Source organism: Hyperolius riggenbachi, chromosome 11, assembly GCF_040937935.1.
Source record: "Hyperolius riggenbachi isolate aHypRig1 chromosome 11, aHypRig1.pri, whole genome shotgun sequence".
Lineage (NCBI taxonomy): Eukaryota > Metazoa > Chordata > Amphibia > Anura > Hyperoliidae > Hyperolius > Hyperolius riggenbachi.
In genome coordinates this window covers 86,065,634-86,078,674 of record NC_090656.1, presented here as the reverse complement: position 1 = coordinate 86,078,674, position 13,041 = coordinate 86,065,634, and the positions used below count along the sequence as shown (strand labels likewise).

Genomic DNA, 13,041 nt, shown 5'->3' with positions numbered 1-13,041 from the left:
GTAATGTGACAAGCTGAACATGGCTGCTGTTATTATATAGCAGGGAGAAATAATCATACACTGTTGAAGCTGTATGCAGCCGGATTTGCTGTGTAAACTATCTAAACTTTAGATAAGATATATAGACAAGTTTGTTGTTATAGTCAGTTTTTCATCTTGGATCCGCTTTAAGCAAAAAAACATCCTCCATGTTAAGATTATCTTAGGTTATAGATTCTGATTAAGAGTGGGGTATGAGTATGGCCACAGCTATGCAGTAGCACAGACTTGTGTAAAAGTGGTTTTGGCTTACTATGCAGGTGTAGTCTGCTGTACTCATTTAGAGGGACCCTGCACAGGACAGGAAGGGAAGTTGCATGTGTTGTTTCCAGGCAACGAGTGTGCTTGGGACATCTCTGTTAACAGGTAAGCATCTTTACATGATCCAACATCTCTTAGTGAAAGGAAAAGGAAGCTTAGTCGATTTTGGAACATGTAGATTCTGGTACTGCAGATAAAATTGCACATTCTGTGCCTTTAAATTTGCCAAGAGACTGCAACCATTAAATAGCACCCAACTGTCCCTCTTTTGGAGGGACAGTCCCTCTTTGGGAGCCATGTCCCTCTGTCCCTATTTCCTGTTCATTTGTCCCTATTTCAGGACTTTGTCCCTCTTTCTAAGTAAATATATATATTTCTCTACTAAAAAATGTGTTTAATTGGCTCTAAACTTTAATTGCATCCTTTAAATTGATATATTACAAATTTTAAAATGTTAATATGAAGGAAAATGAACCAGGATACAAAAGGACCACTGTGGTTTGAATTATAAAACATATTTTTCTTATGAAATCTTTACAGTATGTGTGACTATGGTCGTGACCGGGGCGTGATCAAGGGTGTGATAGAGGCGTGGCTTAAATGTCCCTCTTTCTCATCTGAAAAAGTTGGGAGGTATGCCATTATAAGTCAGGTGCTGCTTGGTTATGCGCACACACCATGCACCTTCTTTGTTACAGTTCAGAATTCTTTCTTTGGGGAGAGGTTTTGGATGGCTCTCCTGGGTGGTGGCAGCATTTGGGGAAGCTGGCTGTTCTTCCCCCCCCCCTCCCATAGATGCAGTTGTGGGTGGTGCTCCCAGGCTACAGAGGTGCTTGGGGTGCTGCCTGCACTGCTCCCCTTTCCCAGTACTGTAGCTCCCAAGTATGTTTTACTGATTCAATTTTTTTTTTAAATTAACCCTGACTCGTGGGAAAATTGTACACTGATCCAGTGTCTGTATTTGCATATGCTTGTCTGAAGGTGTATATATACTGAACCCTGAAGGTGAACAAATCAGAGTATAAGACCTGTATTTAAGTGTGTGGTTCTATGCTTTCCTGCGCAGATAAGACAGTATCTCAGCATCTTGGGAATCCGAGGGTGGAGGCCAGAAGGTTGAGTTCATTCACTTACCTTGATGGAAAATGCAAATGCGATGACACCAAGGCAGCAGAAGTTCAGGTACATGGCATTGAAGAAGGACCAGATGAGGTGATCTCGCACAGGGGGACCTTCTGGCATTATTGTAACAACAGTGGATTGGGTCTGGGGGCTGGGGTGCACCTGCTGATGTACAGTGTTCCCATATGCTAGGGGAATTTGAAGTTCACAGGTGTTTCTGCTATCCATCACTCTGAAGTTAAATAGCGGAAATTAGAAGTTCCTGCAGAGCTTTGCTGAAAAGCTGCCTGTTTAGCATGGGAGAGAAGAAAGGAAAGAGTTAGGTGGGTGCTTTGCCAAATATTGGGTGTGTAATATATATATATATATATATATATATATATATATCTTACTAATATTGTAAATGTGAAAGTTTGGATGTTTGTTTCTCAATCACGCAACAAAGGCTGAACGGATTTGAATGAAATTTGGCACACACACAGTACATTACCAGGAATAACATATAGGAAACTTTTTATCCCCATAACCAAAAAGTGGGCGGAGACAAATACAGATTTCACTGGGAAAATGTAAACGGCAGCCATTCTTACACTGTTAATGGCAGTTAATGGAGTTCTCAAACGTTGCACAGTTGGTCACTGGGTGACTGGGATTAATATTCAGAAAAGTGGGTGGCGCCTACAATAGTCAGTCAAAATTCACCTATTGATTTTCAAGGGGAATATTTAATTGATGCCATTCTTGCACTGTTGTGCAAGAATGGCACCTGCACCAGGTTTGAGGCTTGTGCCAAGCCTCAAACCTGGTACAGTTGATCATTGGGTGACTGGGGTTCAAATTCAGAAAAGGGGGTGGAGCCACAGCCAATCAGATTTGTTTCATTTCAATGCAAATTATTGATGCCAAAGACTGTAAAGCTCACAAACTTGGTCATTGAATAATTGAGTGTTAGGGTTAGAAAAAGTGGGCAACACCAGCCAAATACATACCCGGGCAACGCCGGGCCATCAGCTAGTTTATAATATTAGTGAGATATTGTAGGTAGAGTGTGGTTTGTTTAAACGGAAACTGTAACAAAAAAAACCCCCAAGGATCACTTACCTTGGGAGTGGGAAGCTTCTGGATCCTAATAACGTTTCCCCCATCCTCCTATGCCTCATGGATCCAGCACTGTCTCCCCTGGAAGTACAGCGGACAAGAATGTCGGCTGTGGAGCAGGCGACTGCAATATTTACCTATCGTGCGCAGGCGCAGTAGCAGGTTTCCGATTGGGCTCAGGCAGAAATAGTCAAGCCCGATTTGGTCCGCTCTACTACGTAGATGCAAGTCGCTATTTACACCTGGGCTCAATTAGAAAGTTGCTACTGCACCTGTGCAGGATCGTGGTAGGTAAACATTTACCTTGCTGTTTGGGGGTTGCCAGCGCTGAATCCTGGAGGGTAAAGAGGACGGGGGAAGCCAGGCGAAACCCAGGATTTTCAAGAGCAGGATTCCTGAATGGTCTCTCTCAACCACACGTCATATTATAATTATGGTAGGATGTTAGACTATGACTATGGTAGGATTAGATTCTGAGCTACTCGGAGGACTCACAAACACTGGTCCACATGACAGCCCAGGGGCCCCAGGTCTCTCTCACTCGCTGGGGCCCCCAAACCACCATGCGACACCTAGAGGGAAGTGTGGGTAAGCCCTGGACCTCTCACCTCCAGGGAACTCACCCCACCACCTCTAAATTGAATGCCAACTACATGTCCAGGGCTTACCCACACTTCCCTCTACGTTTCGCATGGTGGTTTGGGGGCCCCAGCAAGAAAGAGAGACCTGGGGCCCCTGGGCTGTCATGTGGACCAGTGTTTGTGATTTTAAATTTCGTTTTTGCAGCTTCTAGGATGCGGTTGACAGGTGAGTGGTTAGGGAGGGGAACCAAAGCCTCCCACCTGAATGCTGATTTATGTAATTCCTGCTAGATTTGGTACAGCAGGCAAAGAGTGTATGACAGTGCACCTGATTGGCTGACTGGCGTCTGCTGGCCAGATAGAGGCAGGATATTGCTCTAGCTGGAAGTTAGCAATTGTGTTTGTTGCAGTTGGCATTCAGTTTAGAGGTGGTGGGGTGAGTTCCCTGGAGGTGAGAGGTCCAGGGCTTACCCACACTTCCCTCTAGGTGTCGCATGGTGGTTTGGGGGGCCCAGCGAGTGAGAGAGACCTGTGCCCCCGGCTGTCATGCGGACCAGCGTTTGTGATTTTAAATTTTGTTTTTGCAGCTTCTAGGATGTGGTTGACAGGTGAGTGGTTAGGGAGGGGACCGTGTGGGAGATGTGCCTACACGGGGCGTCCCTGTAAACGATGCAATTCACGATTGCGTCCAACCAAAGCCTCCCACCTGAATGCTAATTTATGTAATTCCTGCTAGATTTGGTACAGCAGGCAAAGGGTGTATGACAGTGCACCTGATTGGCTGACTGGCGTCTGCTGGCCAGATAGAGGCAGGATATTGCTCTGACTGGAAGTTAGCAATTGTGTTTGTTGCAGTTGGCATTCAGTTTAGAGGTGGTGGGGTGAGTTCCCTGGAGGTGAGAGGTCCAGGGCTTACCCACACTTCCCTCTAGGTGTCGCATGGTGGTTTGGGGGGCCCAGCGAGTGAGAGAGACCTGGGGCCCCTGGGCTGTCATGCGGACCAGTGTTTATGATTTTAAATTTTGTTTTTGCAGCTTCTAGGATGCGGTTGACAGGTGAGTGGTTAGGGAGGGGACCGTGTGGGAGATGTGCCTACACGGGGCGTCCCTGTAAACGATGCAATTCACGATTGCGTCCAACCAAAGCCTCCCACCTGAATGCTAATTTATGTAATTCCTGCTAGATTTGGTACAGCAGGCAAAGGGTGTATGACAGTGCACCTGATTGGCTGACTGGCGTCTGCTGGCCAGATAGAGGCAGGATATTGCTCTGACTGGAAGTTAGGAATTGTGTTTGTTGCAGTTGGCATTCAGTTTAGAGGTGGTGGGGTGAGTTCCCTAGAGGTGAGAGGTCCAGGGCTTACCCACACTTCCCTCTAGGTGTCGCATGGTGGTTTGGGAGGGCCCAGCGAGTGAGAGAGACCTGGGGCCCCTGGGCTGTCATGTGGACCAGTGTTTGTGATTTTAAATTTTGTTTTTGCAGCTTCTAGGATGCGGTTGACAGGTGAGTGGTTAGGGAGGGGACCGTGTGGGAGATGTGCCTACACGGGGTGTCCCTGTAAACGATGCAATTCACGATTGCGTCCAACCAAAGCCTCCCACCTGAATGCTAATTTATGTAATTCCTGCTAGATTTGGTACAGCAGGCAAAGGGTGTATGACAGTGCACCTGATTGGCTGACTGGCGTCTGCTGGCCAGATAGAGGCAGGACATTGCTCTGACTGGAAGTTAGCAATTGTGTTTGCTACTCGGAGGACTGTCAGATACATGACTATATACTCTGTAAAGCGCTGTGGAAGATGTCAGTGTTATATAAATACATAATAATAGGAGGTGGGTGTGGGCGGCCCTCCCTGGCGGTGGCAGCGCTTGGGGGGGCGCCCCGCAATTCTTGCTACAGAGTCTCTGAGCAGTGAGAGTGTTTGGAGTGCCCTGTTGGTCCCCCTTTTCCTGGGATCCTGGGGGGGGGACTTCCATGTGGCGATCCAGGATAAGTGCTAAATGCTGCGCAAACTAATCCCCCGCAGGGCAAAAATTTTGCGGTGAGTTGGCAAAGCCCTGCATATCCTGACATGCGAAAGCGAATGCAGATTTGCTTGAGCAGTGTCTCATGAATAAGCTAATCAGGCCATATCTGCAAAGCCAGGTATATAAGATTTCACTTGGTGTTTGATGCACACACCCTTTTTGCAAAAAGGACATTACACTATGACTATGGTAGGATAAGATTGTGAATTCCTCTAGGACAGTCAGTGACATGACTATGTACTCTGTAACATGCTGCAGAAAATGTCAGTGCTATATAACCTCTTTATGACCGCGTCACGCCGATGGGTCCTGGGGGGCGTGTTGTGCAGTCTCCCATCGGCGATTGCCGTCTATTTACAATGTACAGCGCTGTGATCTACGGCAGTGTTGTACTGAGGACAGCCTGTCACTCAGCTGTCCCCTCTGGAGGCACAGGAACGATCGGACGTCATAGGCTGATGCCTACGACAGCCGAGCGCTGTCATTAGCTAGCGGGGATAGAAAAAAATAAACAAAAAAAATGTAAAATTTATTAGAAAAAAACCCATAAATAAATAAAAAATAAATCAAGAAACAACCCTGCAGCAATCAGAGCCCATCAACAGAAAGCTCTGTTGATGAGACAATGTTGATGCTTTTATGTTTTATAGGGGAAGGAGAGAAGGAGCGATATGGTGAGACAGAGGCAGGCGAGTGGGACAAAGTGATAGAAGAGAGTGGAGGAAAGGTAGAGAGAGAGGAAAATGTAAGCCGGTAAAGGAGAAGAGACATGAGTGAGTGTCAGTGTGTCTGTGGGGAAGAAGAGAGTGGGGGAAAGAGAGAGAGGAGGGAAACAGTAAGAGAAAGGAATGGGGGACAAAAAGAGAGTGACACACACAGGACAGAGTAGGAGAGAGACACATAGGACAGATTAGAAGAGAGAAGGGTACAGGGCAGAGGGAATGGGAGGCAACACAGAAACAGGTGAGAGATACCTGACCAGGATTGAAATATTTTATTTTGCAGAGCCATACTGAAATAATGCACAGACATATTGCACTGTAGAGGAGAGACGGGGTAAAGGGGAGAGAGAATATAACACGGAAAGACAGTGAGACATGGGGAGAGGGAGACACACACTTGAGAGAGAAATAGAGGTAATTGGATTTAAAGGGAACCAGAGATGAACAATAGTGAAAAAAATTAAAAAGCCTTTATACATACCTGGGGCTTCCTCCAGCCCCATAAGCCTGGATCGCTCCCACGCCGCCATCCTCCGCTTCCTCTATCGCCAGTACCGGGCCCCGTCACTTCCGGTGGACGCGGCCAATTGTCCGCATCACAGGGGCTCCCTCCATACCCTTACGCATGCGGTTGCATAGTATGCAGCCGCACGCTTAAGCATATGGAGGGAGCCCCTGTGATGCGGACAAATGGCCGCGTCCGCCGGCCGACTGGCGGAAGTGACGGGACCCGGTACCGGCGGATCCAGGCAGCGGAGGACGGTGGCATGGGAGCGATCCAGGCTTATGGGGCTGGAGGAAGCCCCAGGTATGTATAAAAGCTTTCATTTATTTTGTCTCTGGTTCTCTTTAAGAGGGCTATCCATGAGCAGCCTGAGACCAGGAAGTATTCAGCTGGCTTAGGGCCCTTTTCCACTGTGAAGTGCGATAGCGCCAATCACACAACCTGCAATTTCCACTCACTGCGATTGCGCCGTATAGCCAATGGGAAAGCTTGCACTAATGGAAAATGAGTTCCGCGATTTACATGTAATTCACTGTGCTGTTGCAACTGTCATAATGGCTGTGATCTGCTTTTTGAAGCAGATCGTAGCTAGTGAAAAAGGCCCCTTAACCGTCCAGACCTCCCTCAGTGCTTCTTTTCCTATCACTACAGAAATAAACGGATTATAAGCATTGTGATGTGTATGCACTGGCCTCTGCAGCATATTCAGTTTGGTGTTACAGGAGCCAGTGAATACAGCTAATAATGAGGTCAGCGGACATCTGTAATGAAGGGGGAAAAGAAGCCTTCTGCAAAGTCCCAACTTCCTTCTTACACTATCACACAGCAGGGGCACAGGGCTGTTAGAGTGACCAGATTTTTGTGGGTCCAACCTGGGACAGGGAGGGTGGGCGCGGGGAGGGGGCGGCGTGCACAGCGCGCCGCGGCGAAAAGTGGGGAGGACTGAGGAGCCCACAGTGATGAAGACCGGGGGGGGGGGGGGGCGCGGTGAAAAATGGGCGTGGCCATGACATTGTATGGGCAGTGCTAACGTAATGATGTAACCGCGAGGCATAAAAAAGCAGTGTTTACGCCATGATGTGGACAAACGAGACTTTGCATCATGGGTGTGCAGAAACTGTGTGATGCTAATAGTATACCGTAACCACAAAGCAGCAAACATAGCCATCTATGACCATTAAATAATAAATGCAGTAACAGTTACCCCGGACACCAGAAACTAAATGCAATGGGCAACATGTCAGCACAAATAAACACAATGCGGGCAACATGTCAGTATAAAATAAATGCAATGCGGGCAACATGTCAGAACAAAATAAACGCAATGCGGGCAAACATGTCAGTACAAAATAAACGGAATGCGGGCAACATGTCAGTACAAAATAAACGCAATGCGGGCAAACATGTCAGTACAAAATAAACGCAATGCAGGCAACCATGTCAGTACAAAATAAACGCAATGCGGGCAACATGTCAGTACAAAATAAAAACGCAATGCGGGCAAACATGTCAGTACAAAATAAACGCAATGCGGGCAACATGTCAGTACAAAATAAACGCAATGCGGGCAAACATTTCACCAGAAAATTACTGCAATGCGGGCAAACATTTCATCAGAAAATTACTGCAATGCGGGAAAACATTTCACCAGAAAATTACTGCAATGCGGGAAAACATTTCACCAGAAAATTACTGCAATGCGGGCAAACATTTCACCAGAAAATTAACGCAATGCGGGCAAACATTTCCCCAGAAAAGAAACGCAATGCGGGCAAACATTTCCCCAGAAAAGAAACGCAATGCGGGCAAACATTTCACTAGAAAGTAAACGCAATGCGGGCAAACATTTCACCAGAAAAGAAACGCAATGCGGGCAAACATTTCACCAGAAAAGAAAACGCAATGCAGGCAAACATTTCACCAGAAAAGAAACGCAATGCGGGCAAACATTACACCAGAAAAGAAACGCAATGCGGGCAAACATTTCACCAGAAAAGAAACGCAATGCGGGCAAACATTTCACTAGAAAGTAAACGCAATGCGGGCAAACATTTCACCAGAAAAGAAACGCAATGCGGGCAAACATTTAACCAGAAAAGAAAACGCAATGCAGGCAAACATTTCACCAGAAAAGAAACGCAATGCGGGCAAACATTACACCAGAAAAGAAACGCAATGCGGGCAAACATTTCACCAGAAAAGAAACGCAATGCGGGCAAACATTTCACCAGAAAAGAAACGCAATGCGGGCAAACATTTCACCAGAAAAGAAACGCAATGCGGGCTAACATTTCCCCAGAAAAGAAACGCAATGCGGGCAAACATTTCACCAGAAAAGAAACGCAATGCGGGCAAACATTTCCCCAGAAAAGAAACGCAATGCGGGCTAACATTTCCCCAGAAAATAAACGCAATGCGGGCTAACATTACCCCAGAAAAGAAACGCAATGCGGGCAAACATTTCACCAGAAAAGAAACGCAATGCAGGCAAACATTTCATCTGAAAAAGAAACACAATGCGGGCAAACATTTCACCTGAAAAAGAAAGCATTTACTCACCTGGCAGAAGTCTCCGGCCTCTGGCGCGCTGCTCCCGGGACCTCCTTCCTCCTCCTGCTCGTCTCCCTCTCCCGCGCTGACAGGGCTACGGCAAGATGGCGCCCGAAGCCCTGTACTGGAGACACAAATAGTCTCCAGTACAGGGCTTCGGCAGCCATCTTGCCGTAGCCCTGCTCGCCTGCCGGTGTCGGAACAGACACCGGAAGACGAGGCTGGAGCGGGGCTGCGGGCAATGAACTGGCACGGCATCTATAGACGCCGCTGCCAGTTCATGAGGGATAGATTGGCCAGAGTCCAGAGGCCGGGACGTCCCGCTGCTGAAAGCGGGACGTTTCGCGGGACCTCATGCAGCCTGGGACAGCGGACTCCGAATCCGGGACGTGTCCCGGGCAATCCAGGACGTCTGGTCATTCTGTCACGCCTTTTACAGTAATTTACTATTGCTAGTTTATGATGTTTTTAAATCTATAGAAGATTGTTTATATATATTTAATGTCAAATTGATCTGTATAATGGCAATTAATGCTGATAATTGTGCAAATTGAAACAAAATCCCCAAAACTAGGCAATCCACTTTTGAGGTAGGGAAGGGCACTTAAATTAGAAATAAAACTTTTTTTTTTTACCTAGTAGATTTCACATATCTACTGGTGTATATAGTATGCATAGTGTATTTATTTTGACAGAGTCATATCATCCAACCTGCATACAGCTGTTTTGAAAGAGATTCTGAGATGAAGAAAGTGGCTGTTTTTTACTTACCCAGGGCTTCCTCCACCCTCAAAAGTATGGATGCGTCCCTCACCGTCCTCCCGCGTGCCTCCCACGCAGAATCCTCCGTTCACCCGCAATCAAACCCCAGTAGGCAGCTCAGTCGGGCTCAGTCTGACTGAGTGACGTCAGCCGGGGCCTTCTTCTTGCGCAGAAGGTCGGCGCATGTGCAGAAGGCCCCCTGCTGACATCACTGAGCCGCACACTGAAGAAGACTGCGGCTTAACAGAGGACAGCAGGAGGACGGCGAGGGCCTCTTTAAAGGTCTGTACACACGCCTGTTCAAAGGCAACGACGGGTCCGTCGTCACCTCCTGCTGGGCGTGTTTTCAGCAGACAGTACAGCGTGTGTACATTCTGTCGCTGGACTGATAAGGCTGTTTCTGAGCGATCTGCCGGGACCCGTCTTTGCCTTTGATCAGGCGTGTGTATGGACCTTAAGGCTAGGTTGGCTTTCATCATGCAACTACAGGAAGCATTTGAGAAGTAAGTATCCAAAGTATATCTAGAAACAAGAATTAAGTTTCCATGTGCCTAAGAAAGAAAGAAAGAAAGAAAGAAAGAAAGAAAGAAAGAAAGAAAGAAAGAAAGAAAGAAAGAAAGAAAGAAAGAAAGAAAGAAAGAAAGAAAGAAAGAAACAACAGCATTGGAAACAATAATTTTATAATGTATTTTACTCTAGGACAGTTTTACATTTATATGTATTTGCAATTTTATAATTTTTTTTTAGATAGTTGCCCTATAAAGTGAAATGCATATTGCTCTGCAGCAGAGCAAAAACATACCTTACTTTTGTCTCCCAGTTGAAAGTGGTTGCTGCGAACTAATGCCAGCAGTATTTTATCGTACAGGAAATGGAGAGTGGTCCAGCTACACCACTAAAAAAAAAAAAATGAAAAATCAGACTGATATACAGTGCTGCCCATAATTATTCATGCCCCTGGCAAATTTTGACTTAAAGTTACTTTTATTCAACCAGCAAGTAATTTTTTGATGGAACATGACATAGTCATGTCTCACCAAAAATAATAAGACGATGTACAAGAGGCATTATTGTGGAAAAAATACATTTCTCAGCTTTTATTTACATTTGAGCAAAAAGTGTCCAGTCCAAAGTTCTTCATACCCTTCACAAACTGTCATAGTCCGTGGGAAAATCCAAAGTTCTATAACATTCCAAAGAGTCCAAGCTGTTCTAAAGCATCCTAATTACCCTGATTAATTAGGAATAGCTGTTTTAATCAACTCAACAGGTGAAAAACAGCAGCTCTCTGCAGCTGGTTTGTGGACAGTCATGGCTAAGACAAAAGAGCTCGGTGAGGACCAGCGGCTGTGCATTGTGGCTGCTCACAGGTCAGGAAAGGGCTACACGGCCATTTCTAAATGTTCACACTGTGGAAAATCTCAGAGGATGTGTTCGGAATCCAAAAGTGACACCTGGGCTGGCCAAGAGGATAGTGAAATAGGTGTAAAATAATCCAAGGAATACCATCAAGACCATCCTGGTGAATCTGGGCTCTGCTGCTGGCAATGTCTCAAGGCAGACATTCCAACGGACATTGCACACTGCTGGGTTCCACAGATGCAGACCAAGGAGGATGCCACTTCTCCAGATAAGGAGCACAAAAGCTTGCTTAGCCTTTGCAAATGCTCATCTAGACAAAGAAGACTTCTGGTCTTCTGTGTTATGGTCAGATGAAACAAAAATTGAATAGTTTGGTCACAATGATGTTTCCTTCATCTGGCATAAAAAAAGAGAAGCCTTCAAGCCAAAAAACACCATCCCCACTTACAAACATGGTGGTGGGAACCTAATGCTTTGGGGGTGTTTTTCAGCCAATGGACCAGGGAACCTAATCAGAGTAAACCATGAAAAAAGAGCAATACATGAGGATTCTTAAAGAGAACCCGAGGTGGGTTTGAAGAATATTATCTGCATACAGAGGCTGGATCTGCCTATCCAGCCCAGCCTCTGTTGCTATCCCAAACCCCCCTAAGGTCCCCCTGCACTCTGCAATCCCTCATAAATCACAGCCACTCTGCTGACAAACAGCTTGTCAGAGCTGGCTGTGTTTATCTCTATAGTGTCAGTCTGCTGCTCTCCCCGCCTCCTGCAGAACTCCAGTCCCCGCCTGCATCCCTTCCCTCCCTGCTGATTGGAGGGAAGGGACGGGAGCAGGGACCGGAGCTATGCTGGAGGCGGGGGAGCAGCTGAGACTGACACTACAGATGTAAACACAGCCTCACAGCATGGCTGTGATTTATGGGGGATAGCAGAGCGCAGGGGGACCTTAGTGGGGTTTGGGATAGCAACAGAGGCTGGGATGTATAGGCAGATCCAGCCTCTGTATGCAGATAACATTCTTTAAACACACCTCGGGTTCTCTTTAACGTCAACATCAGGCAGTCTGAAGAGAACTTTGGCCTTGGGCAACGGTGGACATTTCAGTATGACAATGACCCAAAACACACAGCAAAAGTGGTGAAGAAATGGTTAGCAGACAACAACATTAACATTTTGGAGTGGCCCAGCCAGAGAACTGACTTGAATCCAATTGAGAATCTGTGGAGGGAGCAAAAGATCAGGGTAATGGCAAGAAGACACTCCAACCTGAAAGATTTGGAGCTCATTGCTAAAGATAAATAGGCAAAAATACCTGTGGAGACATGCAAAAAGCTGGTCTGCAATTATAGGAAGGGTTTGATTGCTGCAATAGCCAAAAAAAAGGCGTTTCTACTGATTATCAAGAAGAATATGAATAATTTAGGATGAAACTCTTAAAATTTAAAATACATGTAAACATATACAGATAAGAAGTATGTTTCTTCCAGAGTAAAATGAGGTTTTGGACTAGCACATTTCCTCATGGGGGATTCTCGGGGTTTTCTTTATTTTCAAAAACACTTTGTGAATGGCAGTTGCACCATCCAACTGCCAAAAAGTGTACCATGAGCAGGGAGTCTGTCTAGCCAGCATCTTTTTATAAATCTTTTTCAAGGAGTGTCCCCTATGGGGAAATGGACTAACCCAATGGACTGTTGGTAATGTCAGCAACATAGGAGAAAAGTATTTTATGTCTCATTTTACTCTGAAAGAAACATGCTTCTTAGTTGTATATGTTTACATGTATTTTAAATTTTAAGATTTTCACAAAACAGTGGTCCTTTAAAATGCATATAAAATAAAATCATTCTTAGCAAAAAGTACCACCCAGATAAAGCCTAATTTGTGGCAAATAAAACAATATATATATCATTTTGAACAGTATAGATCATTTCGATAAGTAATGATAAAATTATTGGCAAATTAATGGGGGGATTGTGATGTGAAAAGTGGCAAAACTTAATAAAAATGA

At 45.8% G+C, this 13,041-nt stretch overlaps 1 long non-coding RNA gene across 1 annotated transcript in view; it reads right to left on the bottom strand.

Annotated features, from left to right (window-relative positions):
- Window positions 1-13,041, bottom strand: part of LOC137538001 (uncharacterized) — a 77,522-nt gene that overhangs the window by 30,985 nt on the left and 33,496 nt on the right. Inside the window, exons 2-3 of the long non-coding RNA XR_011024672.1 lie at window positions 10,471-10,563; window positions 1,435-1,709 (exon numbers count right to left, since the gene is read on the bottom strand). This is a non-coding gene — a long non-coding RNA (uncharacterized lncRNA). The remainder of the gene's footprint in view (window positions 1-1,434; window positions 1,710-10,470; window positions 10,564-13,041) is intronic.